The sequence below is a fragment of the Balaenoptera acutorostrata genome, chromosome 3 (assembly GCF_949987535.1).
Source record: "Balaenoptera acutorostrata chromosome 3, mBalAcu1.1, whole genome shotgun sequence".
NCBI classification, from domain to species: Eukaryota; Metazoa; Chordata; class Mammalia; order Artiodactyla; family Balaenopteridae; genus Balaenoptera; species Balaenoptera acutorostrata.
Genome location: NC_080066.1, coordinates 76,035,560 through 76,057,926, shown reverse-complemented (window position 1 = coordinate 76,057,926; position 22,367 = coordinate 76,035,560).

Below are 22,367 nucleotides of genomic sequence, written 5' to 3'. Positions count from 1 at the left end.
TCTCCCAAGTCTCGGTCCAGGCCCAGGTCACACGTCTCATGATTTGAGGAGCCAGAACTCAGACTCGAGTCTCTGTGATGCCAAATCCCCGTCGTGTACAAAATGACGAGCCCACGTCAGGCTGTGGGTACTCCAGAACGTTCTAACCGTTTCCTCAGCAGGGCACCGCACATAGGCACAAGATCTGGTTTCTCCTCAGACTTCTCAAGTCATAAGACACTTCTCTGTCCATACGTCAGACTGGGTATCGCTGAGCCCTGAGGAAACCCTTCAGCTCCCAGAGAGCCACTCATCCCCTTGAAGGGCAGCCAGGCCAAATTCCCAGGCCCCGGCAGCTCTGTGGTGACATAATGCAGGCACATCGCCTCTGAGGCAGCGGGGCAAGCCCGGCTCGTTTCTGAGAGCTACGGTCCTTGAGTCATTCTCTTAGCACTCTTCCCAACTTCTAGAGATGAAAATGCAGCTCAGGCCATCTTTGTGATTAAGGATGGGACAGCACGTAACAGAGACCACAAGACACCCTGCAGCTATGAAGCGGAAGACACATGTTTATGAGAAGTCCCTGGGCTGAACGTTTAAATTCAAAAGAGCCACCAGAGATGGTTCTGAGTTTAAAAGCAGGGAAATCTGGTCCAGTATGTATCAAGCTTATTAAGGGCAAGAGTTAGTGCAGAAAAATCAAATGAATAGATGAAGAAAAAAGTTGGGGAAAAAACTCTCCCTGCTACCTTTTACCAAATGAGTGTCGGCAACGCTGGATGGGGCCGCCTTTGTGCACAGAATCTGCCATGTCCACATTCTTTTAGGTCCCACGGTAATGCTCCTCACCGTGTATTTGAATTAACCAGACCCAGAGGATAAAACTTTCAAATTAAACACATTCCTAAAGGATTTCAGGCTCATTGTGTATGCACCAAGGAAACATAACATCCTAAAAATAATACATACACAGAGAAAAGCACATTTTCCATGAACATGAAAGTGGAATATGAATTATGACCCAGCTCATGGGAATAGACATCTGATTACATGCAAAATGGAGCTTTTGTAAATAACATCAGTCTTTGTGAGCTACCACAATTATTATCAACCATTTAATTTTACTCCCTAGCAACTCATCCATCATTGTTCAAAGTGTCCACTTTTGTTTTTTCCCTTCTGATTCATGAGGCTCCAAATTTTATAAAGTTCACCAGGAAAGCTATGTCGATTACCAACCCAGCAGCGAAGGAGTTCATGAGATTAGGAGATTCACCAAAGCATATGCTGCATTGTATATGTGCTATTTCGGGATGTATTCTGTTGGCGAATTGCTAGAAGCAGCACAATTACAGTGGTAGCCATTCTGTTCGCTTTTATACAAAGGAATCACGAAAATGTGTTTACACTTTGGGTATGTGGGTATTTAAGGGCAAAGTGACTTCTAAGAAAATCAAGGATACTTCATCTCCCTGTCTTTCTCGCCCTCAATATTTGACACCATTCCATGAAATACCATCCACAACTCCAGTTGGTCTCTGTCATATTTAATATGCTTGCCTCATGAATAGTGAAATAAGCCACTTGCCAGTCTCACAATTTCTATTTCACAGCAAAGCAGTGAGAAAGGTTTATCAACAGAATTAAACTTTTCCAGTTGGCCTCCAAATTTGTCCTTAATCTATTTCGGTTTTCAACTCTTAAAAACCAGACACAGGGAGTACCTATACCCTGTGTTGCTCCTGTAGGAATTACTAGGGGGCACATCTGAGCAACGCCGTCCTTGAGTATCTAATAGAGACTTGGCCTCACAAGATACACTGAATTTCCTCTCCCTTGAAATTACATTTAAGTAAGAAGTGAGGATTTTCACTGGCTCCCAGAAGCCTTTAGGTTTTAACTGCATCAGAAGAAGGCTTAGAAAGCCTTTTGGCCTGCAAAAACTGTTGTCAAATGTCCCCAGGCAGCTTCAACGGCATTTGTCATAGTAAGTGAGCTGTATTTGGTTAAACTGTAAGAGCTTTTTTTGTGCGTGTGTCCTCTGCTGGAATAGGAGCCCAGCGTGGGCAAAGGACTGTTACCATCATATGTACTTCTGTGCTCGAACAGCATTAGTTGAATTGATATTCACTGAAATGAATGAGAAGAAAATGTAAGATGAGAATGCGAGTTTCTATTTCTAATAAACATATTAACTGTTCAGCAGCTAATATCTTTCTAGTCTTGGCCTGAAAAAATATTAAGTGGAAGAGCTAGCCAAAACTTTATGCTGAACCCATTCGTTTGCATGTTAATATATAAGTAGTAGAAGAAATAGAAGGAGAGGTGTCTTTTTTTTTTCTTTTTAATTAAGCACCTACTTTGTGTCAGCCATTGGCTTGGGGTTTTGTTTGTTTTGTTTAATCCCTAACTATCCTATTGAGAGTGATATAATTATTCTCACTTTTAAAATTAGGAAACTGGGGTTCAGGGAAAGTAAATATCATGCTCAACAAATAAAGGGTAGGAGTGGAAGTTGAATCCAGGTCCATGTAGCTCCAGAGCCTAAGCTATTTTCTGCGGTCTGTTACAACAAAGATTTTTTTAAAATTCAGGCATAATCATTAATAACTTTTAATATTCAAATTTAATTCTCTACTTTAAAACTTCTAGCTAAAAGGAGACCCCAGATCTGCCATAATGGACAGGCAGTATCTAAAATTGTGGGAGTTAACATGAGATTTGGAATTAGAAGTACTATGGGATAAAGGCCAAGTTACTTTTTCTCTCAAAGCCTCAGTTTACTCATCTGTAAAATGGTAACAGTAATGCCTGTCTCACAAGGTGGCTGGGACAATGAAATGAATGTCCACACCTGAAGCTCACAGCACAGCACCTAATCTAGGAATTCAGGAAGCAATTCAGGAAAGGTAGCTACCGTCATTCCAGTTAACCCCTTGTTCAAGCAAAAATGTTGACCATAAACCATTTCCCACACTCTAGTGACAAAGAGGAAGCTCACTAAAAAAAAATTTCCCCCAGATACACACAGAAGCCTGCCCCCAAAATCCCTTTTCTCTTCCCATCTGTTAGTGACCCAGGCTGCTCCAGCTCTGCGAGTGCCTAGCAATGCATTAGCTTCAGCACGCTTCTCTGTTTCTGCCTGTCACGGTTACTTCTATATTTTTGCAACTTAATTCAAATAAATACATACAATATACGCTGAATTCTATTAAGAAACACAACTGAGTTAAGTGCCTGCTGGAGGAAAGGAGAACCGAATGGTTTATGGAGGGCCCTAATCTAAGGCACGATAGAGGCCATGCCAAGGAAATTCATACAAACGGTTCAAATATCCACACTGCCAGATACAACCTTGTTTCAAGGAGCGGAATTAGGATTTATTCATTTAACAAATACCTAATGAGCTCCTACTGTGTGCACAGCCCTGTGTTAGGAGTTGGGAAACCATGGTGAGTCCAAACAGATATGGTCCCTGCCTCTTCTAGTTTACAGTGTGGTGGAAAAGACCAGCATAACATTAGGCCAAGGAGCGTGCAAACAAATGTAAAATTGGAGCTATGAGAAATGCTAGCAAGGAGAGAGAAACAGTGCAGTGAAACCCCAATGTGGCATGATCAGCCTGCCTACGCAGGTCAGGGAAATTCTCTGATAAAGGGACGCTTGATTCAAGATTTGAAGGCTGGCCCAAATGTCCATCAAGTGGTGATTAAAATATGCTATATCCACATAGTGGAATATTATTCAGCCACTTGAAGGAATAAAGAAGTGTTTCATGCTACAACATGGATGAGCTTTGAAAACATCAGGCTAAGTGAAAGAAGCCAGTCATAAAACATCATGTACTGCATGATTCCATTTATTTCAAATGTCCAGAATGGAAAAATTTAAAGAGACAAAAAGCAGATCAGTTGGCAGGTGGAGGTGGGCAGGGTGAAGAGTGGCTGCGAGTGGGTGTGAAGGAGGAGTGCCTACCAACAGGTATGAGATTTATTTTGGGGGGGGGGTGATGAAAATATTCTGAAATTAGATAGCGGTGATGGTTGCAGAACTCTGTGAATATACTTAAAAAAACATTTTTACACTTTCAGTGGGTGCATTGTATGGTATGTGAGTTTTATCTCAATAAAGCTATTTCAAAATGTTGGAAGGCTGGGAAGATGATGAGCTGAGAAGCAAAGGGGCTGCAGTTGGTGGAAGCACGGAAAGCACACTCGGAAAGACAGAAGGAAGGCCAGTGTGGCCAGAGCAGGGAGGGTCAGGCATGAGATCAGCCTGAGGAGGGAGCAAGGGGCTAGACCACACAGGGCCCATCAGCCAAGTTCACGTTTGTCTGTCCTAAGTACACTGGGGTACCACTGGAAGGTTTTAAACAGGCAATGGGGTATGACACAATCCAATTTACATTCTGAAAAGATCATTCTGGCTCAAGTAAGGAGACTAGACTGCAGGGGGCCGGAGAGCATATATATAAACCAGTTAAGAGGCTGTTAGAGTCCAGAGCAAGGGTGGAGCTGGCACTGAAGGACAGGGGTGAACAGATTAGCAAGATGTTTAAGAAGGTCAGTCAACAGGACAAGGTGGTAGATTGATATTTATTGATAGCAACCAAGAGAAGAAACTAGGGAGACAGTGGTTCTAAGATTCCAAAGCTCCCTGGAGAACCTTGAGCTTCAGATGTGAATTTGTGAGCAACCTAAGAGAGAGATAAGTGGAACGATGGGTGTGCATGACCTTGGCTCAGGGAGAAGACAAGAAGGCCTGAAGCTGAGCTTTGAGGAATTCCAACATTTAAGAGCCTGATACCACCTGCATAACCGGAATCTAACTGTAAGACAAACCCAAGCTGAGGGTCACTCTGTGAAATAACTGGCTTATAATCTTCAACCCTGTCAAGGTCACAAAAGTCAAGACAGATTGAGAAACAGTTCCACTTGAAAGGAAACCAGAGACACATGGCAACTAAATGTAATACATGATTCTGTAGTGAAACCTTTTGCTATAAAGAGACAATTTATTATACTCTTTATATTTTATTTACATACACGTATATATTTAAAGGATGGGGACAATTGGTGAAACTTGAATGGGGTCGATGGATTTGAAGGTTGCAATGTATCAATGCTAATTTCCTGGTTTTGATGGTTAATATCACCGATACGCAGTAAGGCAGCCTTGCATACAGGGATTATATACTAAAGAATTCCAGGGTTAATAGGGCAGGAGGTTGGCAACTTAATCTCAAATGATTCAGAGGAAAATAAAGTTCTTTGTACTAGTCTTGCTACTGTTTTGTGAGCCAGTGGGCATGATGCATTTGAGAGAAAAGAAGATTACAGAAGAGAATAATCAATGGTGCATCAGTCCTGAGAAGGAAGTTTGAGAAGACTTGATAAACAGGAGAATGAGTTGATCAGAGAAGTAGAATGAGACTGCCAGGCAGGTTTGGGGCTCATATCAAAATGGTGATTATGGACAAAGCAACATGCCTTTGAACCACATTCAAGGACTTTAAAAATAAATCATTTTAAACTGATTCCTTAAGTATATGCAACTTAGTAAACATATTTATTTCTAATAATAGATAAACTATATTTTAAGTTATCTCTTCCTCAATTTTGAGGGAAACTCAAACTAACAATTGTGAAAGACATTAGAAAAATATATAGATAGTTTAAAACTCACAAAGCAGTAAAATTCAGTATGTGTATGTATATATGTATGTATGTTTACATGTATACACACACGTATTTCATTTTAACAAATAATTCCACAGGTTGTTTAAAATATCATCCAAACACTTACTTCAAAACCAACTCAGTTTAGTTTCTAAACCAAACCAAATTCATTTACCAATTATTAACCTCTTGACTGTACTTGGGCAATGGGAAAGAATGGGCAAGAGAAATAGTTGCATAAAAATATGAAATCCCAAGTTGTTGCTGGCTGAAACTCAATTATGATATAAAAAAATTCTCTCTGAATATCAAACCTGCTGAAATGAGATAGTTACAAAAGTGTAATTTATATTCTTCCTTATCCAGACCCTCACTAGTCTCCAGGTGAAGACTACCTTTACTTTGACACATCTTCATCTAGGATCTATAATGTTCATAAAACACAATGCTTCCCGCTTATTTATTTCAGTTATTTCTTTTCTGGTCTACACCAAATGGAAATACTCTTTTGGTGTTAGCTTCGATGCATTTTTGAACTAACACATGACCTCGGCTTAGCAAGCAACCAACTTCCTGGACTACTGTCAGTAAAGATAATGTAGTTGTGTGTTTTGAACTTCCATGTAGAAGGCTGTTAAAAGATCTTAGCAAATTACAGTGGCAAGGATAGAATTAGAACTGTATCTACTGAGCTTTAGGTGTGTACGTGATGCAATATGAAATGGAAAAAAATAAAAATATGTGTAGTACAATTTTATTTCCATACCAAAAAACCCCCAGAGACACCCCCATAAGTATATATCCATGCATATGTACATGTGTATCAACAAGAAGAAAGAGGTGTAGACAACAATCTGTTATTACTGTTCTATCATGATCTGGGGGGCCGAGGGCATGAGTTAGAGAACCTCTCATGTAAAGTATCATATACAGATGTTTCTGTATAATAGATAAAGATGTTCATAATTTTGTTCTCCATATTAGTGACCTCCTTTCTGAAGAGCTGGAGGATATTTGTCCCTCCCACTCGTCCTGCCAAGAATGGTCATTTTATCACCAATTACCAAAAAAGGCCTGCCTTTGAAAACAGGGTCTTTTTGTGTCACAGGAGAAGTACACCGTGAAAGGGATTGTGTTTTATGTAAGCTGTGTACGTCAAATTCAGCACATGCTCTACCAACGAAAAACACTTCAGTTAATTGACTGGTTCGCAAAATTACATGCAGGGTACTTGAAACTAGTAGAATTACAAAGAAAAGCCTTCCAAGTGGCTCACATCACATTTAACCAATTGCAGTGACCACTTTTATGGATCATAAAAGAAGCTATGAAACGTAGCCCAAACATCATCTAAAGCAAAGAGTTCTGAACGGAATAACAAAGACCCTCATCTCCCTCCCCCACCAAATGAAAGAGAATTCCTGCAAACAGTGCCTTTCCGGCCAAGAGAAGGAGTCCATGTGAGATTTTGCTAAAGTCGTAACCTTTAGAGAACACAAATAATAAAAAGTTGGTTTCCAAGAAAACCACAAGCCCCTAAAAATTAAAAACCCAGAATTTCATCTATATTTGGTAAACAGAGTAGACCAAAGCATGCCTGCCCCACCTTTTCCGATGACGACCACAAGGAGTTTAATCACACAGTAATACACCAAGGTTGGACCAAGCACAGATGTTAGAGACATTTTACACTCGCAGTTTAAGTCATTCTGAAAAAATGAAGAGAGGCAGGAGTTTAGTTTAACACTTAGACGTTTTCTAACATAGCCCAGACATCTACAGATTCCTGCCCTACCTTCACCAAAAAGGATCTTCATACAGATCATAAACTAGAGAACATAGTTTTCATTCAGGGACCGTAGAGCAACACAAGGAATCTTCCTGCACAGGATCACAGCAGCAGCTTGGGACAGTAATTCAATATGGTACTACATATTATTATTGATGTCCACACAAATATTGCATAGTTATGTAATATGGTGTGATGAGAGCCATCATTTATCGACTGCCTACTATGTGTCGGGAACTTGGCCAGGTGCTTTGTACACTTTATCGTATCTACTCCTCAAACAGCTCTGCAAGGCAGGCATTATCTTTGCAATTTTATAAAGCTGGAAACAGATTCAGATCTGCAATTTGCTTCAAGTCACCCAGCTGTTCAAACAGAGGACTATCTGATTCTCCAAGTCCATGCTCTCTTGGCTCCACCCCAAGGACTCTGTGTGTGTTTATCACCAATCTGGGAATAAGTTTAGGCTCCAGTCTATGGGTACAAGACAAGACAGAAGAGGCAGTCTGAGACTTCGATGTGGCAGGAGTTGCCTCAGGGAAGCAGGAGAGAGGAGTGCCGATCTTTCCTGTAATTCCCATGTTCCTTCTGTTCTGAGATTGTTCAGAGAGAACTAATTCTTCCCAACACAATCCTTCTAGCTCAGTCCTAGCTTGCTCCTTATAAAAAACATGAAGCCCAACAAGAGAGAATTCTCATACAAGTAGAACTCAAGAGCCCCAAATTCATAGCTTTATGTTAAAAAAAAAAAAATGTTATGCTATCAGTTGGACCCTCCAAATTTGTAGGACCTCCTGCCATATCCTTTCTCCAAATCCATCACCAGCCAAGTGAGAAACAAGGGTTGATTCTTCCGTTATCTCCAAACTGACCCAGAGAAGTAGCTCCATCTAAACAAGACACTCAAGCTACCAGAGTCTGTGAATTTAATACTGGGTCCTCTCCAGGCATCATTTACAGTTGTGCTGTCCAGTTTGGTCACCACTAACCCATAAAGCTAGTAAGCATGTGACATGAGGCTAGTCCAAACTGAGATGTGCTCCAAGTGTAAAATACACACTGGACTTCAAAGACTTAGTATGAAAAAAAGAATGTAAAATTTCTTGTTAAACAAAATACATTATCAAAATTAATTTCCTCTGTTTCCTTTTACTTTCTTAAAATATGGCTACTAGCAAATGTAAAGTTATATACGCCACTTGCATTATAGTTCTGTTGGACAGTGCTGGTCCAGAATGAAGGCTTGCTGATGCTGTTTAAAGACTGCTACAGTTCTGAAACACAAACAAGTCCATTTTGTTCTGTTCAGTCTTAAAAGGAAGAACTGTATTAAAACTGCAACTATAGTAAATCCTGAGTGGATTGCAACTAAGGGAGAAAAAGAGAAAGTAGGTGGGTTTGAAAGGAGTGAAAGAAAGGGAAAGAAAAAGGGGAGAAACAACCATTTTCTTTCAAAAACATGATTGGTGATCTGTTTGTTGACATTAAGTGATTTTCAAAAGAATATCAACATCAAGTTAGAATTAAGTTTCTTCCTACTTCCCAAGGTTGAGTCAAGTACAGTATATACAGAGGCTATTCCAGGACCTTAGATGAAAGCTATTGCCTTTCCAATTGTTTAGCTGATCACTCTTGAACGATAATTATAGCTCATTGTTGCTCCCTCTTAAAAAGCACTGACATCCGTCCAAAAAATTACAGCTTACAGTTCAGGGAATATTTATGTGATATTTATAGCCTGTGAAGAAAACCCTGGGGAACTGCCAGTAGGGAGGATTATTTATCAATTTCTCATTCTTCAAGTTTGAGTTTTCTTGAGATTCATATCCAAAGGACATTTTGTAATCTTATGTAATGCTAATGTGCGAATATAATTTGGCATATGGGTCAAGTTCAAAGAAAAATCCTTTTTCTTTGTAAAATGGTGGTGGTGGAGGGGGGAACCTAGTTGATCCCACTAAAAACACAGAAGACCCAAAAAATGCACTCAAGGAAGTAGGGTCACATACTTGAAGAATTTCATGAAGTTAGCCAAGAAAAATAGAATCAAGGAGGGAAAGCTGGAGTTTCAATTTCTGGAGATTGTACTTCCTGGTGATATAAAAACAAGTTAAATGCAGAGAGATTCAACTCTGAAGTTAGCATCGCATAAAAAACAATAGAAAATATTTAACTATGTGCATATGTTTGTACACAAACAGAAATAGATATAAACAGACCTTAATTAGCGTTGTAGACTTTAATTATCTTTGTACAGTAATTGGGAATGGTTTTGTTCTGATTTATTCCGTAACGCTTACTGTGTTCTGTTAACAACTCATTTTTTTCCCCTTACAGCCGGTAATAGAAGGCTTTTACTGCGCACTTTATTGCATCTGCTTTTCATTTAATGACCATTGTTCTGGTCTGTCAGAGCAAGCAGCTACACAACTTCCCAAATCTGCAAGATTAAGCAAATATTTTGACAATGCCCAGACTTTTTTCTCTCCTTTCTTCTTCTTTTTTTAAAACAGAATAAAATTAAAAGAATTTACTTACCCACACAATGGTAGGCGAGTTCTTAAGCCAAAGAGTGTTAAGAACTAAGTGGCAGTTAAATGTACCTCATGTGGCAAAATACATCAAGCCATTTTCTGACCATTTCACTTAAGAGTCCTAAGAATCTGGCCTGAACCACACAGCTGAGGTCACAAGAAGCCTTCCTGGACTGCAGGGAGGTCGCTGGACCCCTGCGGCAAACCACCTGGAGGCTTTTCAACTATGACTGGCCTCCAGAACAAAACAGGTCTCCTGCTCATCTTGGAAGGCAAAGGCAGGTAAGCTGAATGACAGGTGCCCGAATCACTAACAAATACCATTAAAAAATGTTTACAGTACATACAAAATTCCAATACTGATAGCATCAAGACAGGATCATGACTCCACCCACAGAAGATGGCTACACATACAAGAAAAGAAGCATTTCTAAGAGACTAGGGAGAGAGAGGAAAAGTTGGGGGAAGGAGAGATGGAGAAAATCCATTAACCCATAAGCATTTATTTGTTTTCTAAATATTCTAATAGTGGAAGGCAGAAAATAACACCCCTCCCCACTGCGTCCTGCAAAAACAAAACAAAACAAAACAAAAACCAAGAAATAGAAGTAAATGCTTTAAGTATGTGAGGTAATAGATGTCAACTAAACTTATTGTGGTGATCATTCTGCAATATATACATCTGTCAAGTCATTATGCTGTACACCTTACACTTACACAATGTTATATGTCAATTATATCTCAATAAAACCGGGGGCAGGGAGGGAAGAAAGAAATACTAAGAGGTAATGGCAGCCTTGGCATGTGCAGGTGGCAGTGGTTGTCCCCAGAGTGAGGGAAAGGGTAAAAATAGGAGAGCTTAAAAGAAACAGTCTCTGCCATTCAGAGGAGTTTAGGAAACCAAGCACAGAAAGGTAACTAGCAACAGAAAGCGAGGACTGAATTAACCCCAGAGGCATAAGCTTCTTAAAACTTCCAGGTGGGGAGATTCTGCTTGGAGGCAGCACCTGGCAGGGAGAATTCCTGCAAGGAGGCTTTCGGGTCAGAGCAGGCAAAACTCTGCTAGAAAGACAGGAAAGATGACTTGATCTGGATGGGACATAGGAGAGCATCAGCAAAGATGAAGCAAAAAGCAACAATCCTCTGGAGGAGGTAAGAGCTTTGTCTGGTTGCCTTTCGATTACGTCAGATCTCCGTTGGTTTGCATTTACTACAGTGCGGAAAATACTGTATGAAGCAGGACATGTACTTCAGGAAGATTAAGGGGAAGGCCATCAAGTTCACTGGCAAGCCACGGGCACACTGCCTACGGTGGTGGGATCCCTGTGGAATGTGCCCCTAGAACAGTCCCTTCAGGGCTAACACCATTGGCTGGGCCCTTAACTGGAACAGGTCTGTGGCTGTTAATGAAAGTCTTGGATGAGTTCTCTGGACTGTTCCATTAAACACTCATTCTATCAGAAAGGCCTGGTAATTCTCTTTAAAAATGTTTTCATGTTACCATTGCCGGTTATTTCTAAAGTTAAGCAGTACAAAGAAACAAAAACCCCAGAGCCTTGACTTTCATTTACAAGTCTCAAGGAGTGTGTCTACCTTAGAGCAGAGATTTATAAAGTCGTAGTATCGAAATCACTTGTCCCTCCTCCTCACAAAACAAGGACACAAACCAGCATCAAAGCTCCTGAAGCTCAGAACAGAATAGAACATCTTGGTGCAGATTCACTGGCCTCAGTCAAAAGAATCCGAATCCGCAGATCTGGTGGTATCTGTATTTTTAACAAAACTGCCAGGTGATTTTGATTTTTGATAGAATCACTCTATGTGATTCTGTATATTTTGATGCAGGTGGTCAGGAACTAAACATTAAAACCCTTTTGCCAAGACCCAACATGGTAAATAGTTCAAGAGTGGGGTTTGGAGCCAGACTCTAGGCTTTACTACTTCCTAGCTGCGTGACCTTAGAAAAAGTACTTAACCGTTCTGTGTTTCAGTTCCCTTAACTTCAAAATGGGATAATGGTAGCAACGTGAAAGAACTGGAAAAGATGTCAAGGACTTAGTGTAACACCAGGCATGTGGTAGATGTTCCAAAATGTTAGTAGTTCTTAATAGTGGCTTCATCCAAAAGTGCTTTCAACTAATGAGCCAGATTTGGAGGGGGAGAGGGTAAGCCAAAGCAGAGTCCAACAGAACCAATAAGTGAATGTGGCTAAGCATAAAATTTGATCCTTTTTAGGTATCCTCCCACCATCATCTCAGTATGGTCAGTGCTGTTCTAGAAGCTGTCGTTAGTCATTAAACTATTCATATATACGGAAGACTTTCTATATAACATGAACCTCTTATAACACAAGATTTCCTAACAACCCTCCCCGGCACAGACACAGCCACGGGGCAGGAAACAAAGTAACCAAACCGCCAGGTGGAATCCCATTAAACACTGGTCTCAAAGGAGATGAGCTGGCAACGCAAACCCAGTGAATTCAATCCAACAAGCATGTGTTGACCCCCTGTGATGTATCAGGAACTCCACTAGATGCTGAGGATGATATAAAGAGAAAAAAGAAAACGAACCTGTCCTCAGGTAGGTCATAATCTGGAGTACGAAAGAGATGTAAGTCATTTTAAGGCCTGAGATGAACGCTGTAACACAAAATGGAAGAATGCCATGTGAGCACAGAGGAAGCAGTAATTAACTCTGATGGGGGCAGTTAGGAAAGGCTTCCCTAAAGAGCAGACATAGCATGCCATTCTAAGAGATCAATAAGGCAAGCCTATGAAATAGTTTAATGACATTTTCATTCACAGAAACAACCCAGGAAAAGCCTGAGGGACCAGTCCTGTCTCTGCATTCGCATGAGTGTGCTTAAGATTTGATTAAATGTTTGTTGTTACTACAACATATCACATTTAAAAAAAACGAGTATGAACATTTATCTACTATTCTGTCTTCTTCAAAGAGAAAAAAAATCCTAGAATACTTTTCTTTTTCAAAAGCAAATCCTCTAAGTTGATAACAATTCAAGAGGGGCTAATTAGTGAAGGTATCACCTACTAGTCGGCCAAAGCAGAACCCTGAAGAAAGCCTGCATATTATGTAGCAAAAAAAACCCAAGAGTTTTTTCCTTATAGATGGCTGCTTCTTTCTACCAGACTACGATCACTAATAATTTCTTCAGACCAGCACAGGAAACAGGTATTGATCACAATAAGCCACCGCATCCACAAACACCTGCCACAGCAGGTTATGGTCTCCATGGAAACCCTCCAATAGAACCAATCTGAATTCAATTTCAGAAGTAATGAGAGCACATAATTTTACACTCAATCAATCACTGTCAGCCGCCGTTATCAGCCAGTCAGTCATCATGTCAGTCAGTCACACTTTCAACAAACTTCTTCTGTGGCACGGTCAGGCGAGAATGTTTTGACATCCAGAAGCAACACGATCAAACTGGCTCGTCTTTCCTGGCAAGAAGCCAAAGACAGAGCAATGCATCGTGCTTGCAAAGGCAATAAACAGATAGGGCAACCAAAATACACTGTGGTCGTGGAAGCTTGTAGGCAGCAGTTTTGATAATTGTTATAATACTTAAGACAGAAAAGTACTTTAGACCCAAAGGTCATATAGTTTAATCCTCTCATTTAAACATGAAAAAAAGAGAGGATCAGAGAGGTAAAAATATCTGCCCAAAGCCACACAGCTAATTGGTGGAAAACCTGAGACTAACACATGAACTTTCCCCCAGCCCAGTGCTCTTTCAGGATGTCTGTCTGCTGTTATTAAATGCCTTCTCTTGTGAGGCAAGAGAGATATTTGAAGGTTAGTTTCCAGCTCTAAGCAGAGCGCCCAGAGCCTGTAGGAGGCTCACAGGATACTTGTGGGCCTTGTGTTTTGGAGTCATCGCAAACCTCTCTGTTTGGGGTTAGTTAGTCCTTGGCCAAAGGCAACTTCCAGTTTCTAAGGGGGAACAAAAGACGCTGAAATACTGCAGGGCTACTAAATCATTGTTACAAAATGACATTTTGATGAATTTCGGGCAGGACTGTCATGAACACATGGATTGCATTTCCGTAAAAATGCATGGGAGGGGAGGTTAAATTTGAGGGGGTAGTCTGCTCCTGGCAAACATACTTGGACTCTTGTCAACCTCAAACATTAGGAAAGTCATCTTGGACTTCTCAAAAACCTGCAAGGCATTTGGTTCAATGATGCTTTGTAAATATAGATTTCATCGTGAAAAGTCTCAAATATTCCAAGATTCCTCTGTATTTTTTCGAAGAGATGCTTTATTACTTTTCTTTTTTATTTCCTACTGCATTATTGCTATGCCCATTTCTCAAAGAGACAGTTTCTGAGGTTGATGCTTACATTCTTTCTTGGTAAAATGGATTAACTTGATGGTTCTCATGCTTCAGAGTGCATGAGAACCTACCAAAGTTGTTAAAATTGCAGATCCCCAGACACTTCCTCTAGAAATCCTCATTTAGCATGTGGGGTTGGGCCCAGGAACCTGCCTTTTTATCAAGTGGCCCTGGTAATTCTGATGCACTTCGTCTGTCAACCATCCTGGAAAATATCGGTAACTAATGATATTTGGCAAAGGATTTGGGTGATTTTTTGACGGTGGTTTTCACACCCATTTCTTCCCAGACACTTTCAACTTCATGACTTGTGTGTATCACTTGTATCACGAGAACACAGTTTTAATGGGTCTGAGCACAAGGCTTTTATACATATATAACCATTTTCTATCAGTTGTAAGTAGGCATTATCTTAAACAGGTAGATGGTGTACGAGACACTAATTCATCCCATCAAAATTTGTCTAAGGGAAATGAGGTGGAAAAGGAAAGCAGATATGCGTTCAGGCTTGATATGAGACCACTAATCAGAGCAAGAGCCACGTGGCAGCTTTAACATGAAATGGCTGCTCCGTTTCTCTAGTCTAGTCTGTCTGCCTGACCTGGGCTCAGAACACCTGCTTTATCTTCCTGCAAAACACTGCCATAAGGCTTCTGTTTGTTTATTTCTAGATCAGTAATACTGATCCTTTCCCTGCATTTCCTTCTTAGCTCAGTTTCTGTCTTTCACTTGTATGTTTCAAGACAGTTCATGTTTCAGGAGTGTGTGTAAATGACAAATATATTGTATATACACGTAGATGGTACACTCTATGAGGACAGACACAGTTTTTTTTCACAGTTGCAACCCCTGAACAGCAGACTGCCTGGCACAGAGTGAGCACTCAGTAAGTCTTTGTCGAATAAATAAATCAATGAAAGGATGGCTGGACGACAGACAATAAGTAAAAACTCACTTGTCTGGATACTGAGTGAATAAAGCTAGTTTGAAAGATTGAGCTTATAATGTTAACCAATGAATACTCATTTTCTCAAAGGTTGTCTTATTGATTAAACTCTTAGGTGCTGTTTACCCCACAGAAGTCAAAAGGAAATACGGTATTTTAAACATTCCCTCCTTTGTAATACCAACTATCATATAGATTTTTCTTTGCAGTCTTCAGCTCATTTCATTTTTGTTATGACTTAAATAGAAACATTATTGGAGGGACTTCCCTGGTGGCACAGTGGTTAAGAATCCACCTGCCAATGCAGGGGACACAGGTTCGATCCCTGGTCCGGGAAGATCCCACATGCCGCGGAGCAACTAAGCCCGTGAGCCACAACTACTGAGCCCGCGTGCCACAACTACTGAGGCCCGTGCACCTAGAGCCAGTGCTCCGCAACAAAAGAAGCCACCGCAATGAGAAGCCCGTGCACCGCAACGAAGGGTAGCCCCTGCTCGCCGCAACTAGAGAAAGCCCACGCGCAGCAACAAAGACCCAACGCAGCCAAAAATAAGTAAATTAATAAATAATTAAAAAAAAGAAACCTTATTGGAAGTTGAAATAACTTGTAGATACTGGGGGAGTGGTGGAGGGAGTGGAGGAGGAATTGGGAAGGGGGATGGAAAGGTTAAAAAAAAAAACTCACCAGGGTATTTAGCAGCTGGTGATCTAGAAGCCTATAAAAATTCAGGCATCTTTAAAAACTCTCTTTGCTGTCTTCACTACAATCATTCCCAGGCTCACTCTCTCTGTGCATCATTCAGATGACCTTGGGAAGTTTACTTATCTCACTGGTGGGCTTCACAGCCTGACATCACTGAAAACAACTTTAAATTTTTCAAGAAACAAGCAAACTAGAGGAAAGATGACCTCCGTGAGCCATCAGAGATTCTTCCCATCTCATTAGGGAAAAGGAGGGAGGGAAGAGAAATTAACATTTGAGAATCCATTGACAACTGGGTGCTACACTAAACTATTCACATACATGATCGCATTTGATGCTTACTACGTTTTCAGGAGGTAGAAATTAGTATGTTCACTTTACAGGGAATTGTGGCTCAGAGAGCTCCATCCCCAAGGCCAAACTGCTGAAGAACAGTAAAGCTGAGACTAAAGTAATAGCAAATATTTACTGATGGTTTAATCAACATTAGTCATTGTTTCATGTGCATTAACTATTAACTCCTCTCATCCTCATTTCAACCTTACAAGGTAGGTACCTCTATACCCTTCTTAGAGGTCAGAGGACAAACACAGAGAGGTTAAGTAACTTGCCCAAAGAGTTACAGCTAGTGAGTGGCAGAGCTGGGACTGGAGCCCAGATGGTCAGCTTTGGACCCTAGTCTCTTAACTATCATACCCAATCACTCTCTATAATAGGGTCTGGGCTGGCTTTTTCCAAAGGCCAGGTTCTTTCCAGGATACAACTTTGATTTACATTTCTAGAGAAAACAAAACAGGCACACCTCAACAAGAGCCCTATTAGACTCTTCCAGCATTGTAAATTATGTTTTTATTATACATACAGACATCCTACACGGTTGTAATTAAAGGAACCATATACTTCATTGTCCAAACCAAGACTCATCTGAGAGTGAAAGGACGTGCTATTCATAATTACCCAAGGATGACAGTTGTAACCTGGAACCGTCCCAGGTGCACAAGCGTGCCTGTTTACCCTAGTCATGAATATGTGTCCACACACGCAATGAGATATAGTCACTTTCAGACCTTCTGATAAGCTTACCTGGATAACTAACAGCTGTGAAATGAAATCAAATGCCTTCTGACACTCTGCAGGCCCATCCCTGATCTCACCCCAAGAGCTGCTAGCCTTTGCTTTACCTAACGCATTTCTTTTAACTTGTTTGCTCACAAAAGGCTGTGCGTAATTGGTCAGCCACGAGAGATTAATTTGTACGTAGCTGGCTGAGCAGACGCCGTGATAACTCAATAGCAGACGGGGCCAATGCACGGACCAGAGGCTGCTCTATACAAGCCTTCCTACCTGCTCTTAACACCATCCCTCCCAAGCCTGCTTCTGGGGGAATTATCAGCCAAGCTCTTTATTTACCTCATTTTTGCCTGCCTGAATGAATTCTGACTTGTAGTTTTCAATTTTCTCCTGGGCCTTTTTTTTTTTTTTTTTGGAAATGAAAATACTAGCAAAGACACCCAAAATTCTCCCCTTCTAAAACAGTGCAGAAAAGAACCAGGCTATTGGAGTGCAGGAAAACATAGGACTGAGCAAGAACAAGGTTACCTAGACTCTTCATCTTCTTCACATTGTTTACAACTATAGTCAGACACAGAGACCACACTGAGGGTGATAGAGACGATGATGATAGAAATACCACCAAGAATTTAGAAGGTGCTTTACAGGATTATTTCATTTAATGCTCTCTCAATTCAATATGGCAGGTGCCATTATCATTCCCATTTTAGAGATGGAAAAACTGAGACTTACAGAAAGTAAAAATTCTGCCCCAAATCTCACCTAGGCAATTTGGCCCCAGAGCCCACCCTCTCATCCACAGGGCCTGGACATTCAAATGCACAAACTAACCCCAGATAACACAATGTCAGAGACAAATAGGACTGGAGAGACCCACGCCTCCCACCTCCTCACCTCGCAGATGAGAACTCCAGCTCAGTCCTTTCCCCTCCTCCAGAAAATACTTACCTGTCAAGAACTTTGTAAAAATGAGAGAAGGTCAAAAAGCTACATAAACCAAGAAGTGCTATATAAATGCTAATTTCTATCACTGCACCAGCCCTTAAACCTGATTCCAGAATTTATTTTAATCTAATAGAGCCATTTAATACTGGGACACCAGGCACAGGGCCTGGGCAAATTCGACCTAACCATGGACATGCATCGTGTCCTAGGTTCACATCTGTCACACAGGTGTCTCCCAGGGCAGCCACACTGGCCACATCCCAGGGCACTGTCAACAAGGATAAAGTCACTTCAAAACACTATAACAGCAGAGTACAGGGGAGGGGGCACACAGAAGAGGGCAGGAGGTGAGAAAGGCGAAGATTTTATTTAAATGTCTCCCAGTCCTCTAACCTGGTCCTTTTGCTCTGATTGGCTGGTCTGGCAGGTGGAGTGGTGACTCACAAGCACCGTGCACCGTTCTCCCATCTCTCGTTTTTACGTGCAGGCTAGAGTGTCAAGAGAACCCGCAGTGATGCACAAGTCGGAATTTGGTTCCCAAAGTAAAGCTGTATTCAAAAAACTGGACATCAGACACAAACATGGACAGAACCAGAAGGGGGCCCCGGCGCCTCCCACTCTCCTAACCCAGCAGCAGAGCTGGAGGAGAGTCCGTTTTAATGAAGCAGGATGGGCATACCAGGTGGCATGGAAGGAAATCCCACCCACCCAAGAACAGTGAGCATCCTCTGGTAGGAGGAAACTGGGCTTGAGCGCTGAGATTTCTATTTCATTTATTCACTTGGGGGTGGGAAGTGAGCTGGTCTACGATTCACATCACTGAGGCTGCCCCTCAGGTAAGGAGACCACGTAGCCCTGTAACTGGAGTCCCAGGCCCCGTGGTGGTATCTTCTGCTTTTCTCAGAGTCACTGCGCTGAGCTCCCCAGCGATGAGGGCAGCACCTGGACCTGCCCTGTATCACACAAGAGCCAACTGCCACATATGCACTCGAGTACTTGGAATGTGGCTACTCCCACCTGAAATGTGCTCTAAGTGCAAAACCCACACCTGCTTTTGAAGACTTAATGTGCATCTCTCAACAATGTTTACGCTGATTACATGTTGAAATGATAGTATTTTGAACGTGTTGGGTTAAATAACACATTCCTTCAAAATTAATTTCACCTGTTTCTTAACTTTTTTTTTTCTTTTTTAACATGCCCATGAAAACATTTAAAATTGCCTGTGTGGCTAATCATTTGTAGCTCAGGCCATATTTCCTTTGAACAGCACTGGTCTAGACCCTTGCCAGCTGTGATGTGCTCCCCGGACCAGCAACATAATTATCAACCTGGAGCTTGTTAGAAACGAAGAATCTTGGGTCCCACCTCTGACCTACTGAATCAGAATCTGCATTTTAACAAGATCCCCAGGTAATCTGCATGCACATTAAAGTTTGAGAAGTACTGCCCTAGGGCCTAGAACATTGTTTGGAACTCAGGAGGCACCTGAGAAACATTTGTTAAAGGAAGAAATGAGTTATGTTTAGGAAGTAGCTGCACACAGAACACTTGGGAAAAAGAGTAAGGCCCTTTCCTGGCTTTCTCTTTAGTGCATTAATATTGATGTCCTCATCAGATTAACCACCTTTCATTTTAGCTGGCTCGTAGAATCAGGCCTTGAGAAAATGCAGGCCTTGAGAAAAAGTGTTGTCTGTAGAGCCCTGAGTCCCAGGAGCTGGTCAGAAATTCAGGATCCTGGATCTCTCACCAGGTTCTCTGATTTGGAATCAGGATGATAAATAGCCCCCCCCAGGTGAATGGTAAGCACATTACTGAGAAGCTGGGGTGTAAGGGAGAGCTCTCAATCACTTCACAGAAGCAAGAAGGCTGAGACCAGAGCGGGAGGACTTAAAGGAATCCAAGCAGGGCAAGACTGCTTCTGCTGGCATCTCAAGAGACCCGGAGCACCCAAGTGGGAGCACCAGATACAGAGGAGGAGAAGGCCTTAGACAGAGATGATGGAGCAGAGGAAGAGTACAGGGCAAGGCTGGGTCCCACAGCACCCGGCACATGACAGTATCTGGCAAGGCAGAGATCTGACAAAGGATTACTCTGCATCCCAACTCTGCATTTCATTCCTTTCTAGACCTAAAATCCTTGACACAACTGGAATGTCTGATCACGTTAGCTATAAAAACAGACACTCATAAAGCTGATTTTTTTTTAATCAGAAGCAAATGCTCAGGGAAAGGGACGTCGTGGCATGCAGAAAACAAAAGTCACAGCTATTGTCTCCGTCTCCTGGTGCTTGCTCCCAAAAATCCACAACCTCCCCACCCAGCCACCCTCAGACCAAAAAAACAGAGGGCTAGAGGGCCAGTGTGGGAGAGGGGTAGAGAGAAAAGACAGCAGAGACTAAGAAACTGGGGAACAAGGCAAGAAGATGAGGAGAAAGGGAGAAACTGAGAGGAAGGAATGAGGTCCTGGAAATGCCATCAGAAACTGCAAGCGCATGGTGGGGAGAGAGACAAAGAGAGGGACGCAGGGGAGGGGGATATGAAGGTGTGTCTTTAAAAAAAAAAATCTCCCTTTTATTGAGCAAGAGGAAGAAGAGGAGTCTCTGTGTGGCCAGAGGGCATCACAAAACACGGATGGCTCTCCTACAAGTTCACCTCTCCTCCATCCCTTTCTGGCAAAACATCATGGGCTCTTTCTTAGCTCTGACAATCATCCTAGGGGACAGGCTCCCCCAGGAGCGGCTGTGGGATACAGCCTGCAGGTTTCTATCAGCGAGAAGCCTCTTGTGACGGGAAAGGTGGACTTGGGCACACAGAACGTACAACACAGCCAACCTGCCTGCCGCTACACAGGGCAGTTTGGAGTTCCGCCTGCCAGAGCCAGGGGTAAGCCTGAGATGTCACCGCGAACGTATTCACGGTGAGAGGACGGTGCTCCCCACGCCCCTACACCAACCAGCAGGACCCCTTTGCCAGTGAAACAACCAACTCCAGCTGGACTGGGTGCAATCTTGTGCGGCAGGCCCCAGGATCACAGCGGAGGAAAGGAGCCAGAATTGCTTCCAGCATGAGCTCCAAGAGGGTCCATGGACTCTCCTTGACCAGAGAGGGAAGGAACAGTCTTGCCAGGTGTGAACACTTCCTGGTTCTTCTGACTTCGAGGCTGCTCTGATGAAAGATAAAGACCCCCTGAGGAATTCGGAGCCAGCCTCCTGCCAGACGGCACGTCTTGTCAAGGTGGAGTTGGTATTTTCAAGCTCAAGGCCCTTCCTTCTTTGAGAGCATCTTTTGCTTCAAATGGCATCTGGGTTTGATGAGAGTGCTGGGGCAGCTCATTTTAGGCAGCTCCACCCAGAACATGCACAGTCCTTAATTTCTTACGCTGAGTGGGGCAGCCAGCCATACTGTAGCCACTTGTGGTATAAACCTGTCAGGTTTTCCTCTTTTGATTCTAGAAGGGGTGGGGGGTCTCGAGCCTGCTGCAAAGTGGCACCACATGACTTTGTCCTAGCAGCACAGAGGCTCTTCTTTGATGCCAGGAGTGAATGGGTTCTGTCTGTCCTCGTGCCCAGGATCTGAACCTCTCTCTTCCTGCCAGCTGGCATGTGGCTATGGCCTGGGTGCTCCCTGCAGAATCCCTCCCCGCCACAGGACTAGGAAATAAGGCAGGGCGACCAGGGGAGAGACTTCTGTCCCCTGACTTTTGAAGGATTTCAAAAGGAAGACCACTTTTCTCACTCTATACCCATATTCTTTCTGAAGAGGAAAACAGCAGGGCTTGGGTTTCTCCAAGGAGGAAGGAATAAAACGCATTAAGATCCCAGAAGTGCCTCTGGAGAGCCCAGTAATAGCAGCCTCCAATGCATTCTCTACCTTCCCCAAAGGGCAACTGGAACTTCTCCTAGGAGTGTCTCTCACCTTGTCCTCGAGAAATAACTCAGAATGAGGGTGTTCAAAGTGGTCAAGGAAAAATTCAGTGAAAAATCAAAGGCGTCACTCTCCTTTTGCTTCATTGTTCCTTGCAAAACATGAGTTTTACATTCTTTCTTTTTTGCATGTCTAATGGTACACAAAATACACCCCACTCCTTTGTGGCCCCATAATTATTCAGATCCTGAATAGACTCGGAAAGAAAAGCAGAGGAAGTGTTGTCCTCTGGCCACAACTTTTTTGCCATAGTTTCCCCAGCTATGAAAAGAGAATAAAGTCATTAATTCAGCCTTTCTTGCAAACCCATTTTCCAGGTTAGACCATCTTAACCGAGATGCTTATTCCCATGGTGACAAACTGAGTGACTTTAAAATTCCCCAAGAGACAGAAGTGATTCATGTGTTTATATAGCCACAGATTTAGACGTGG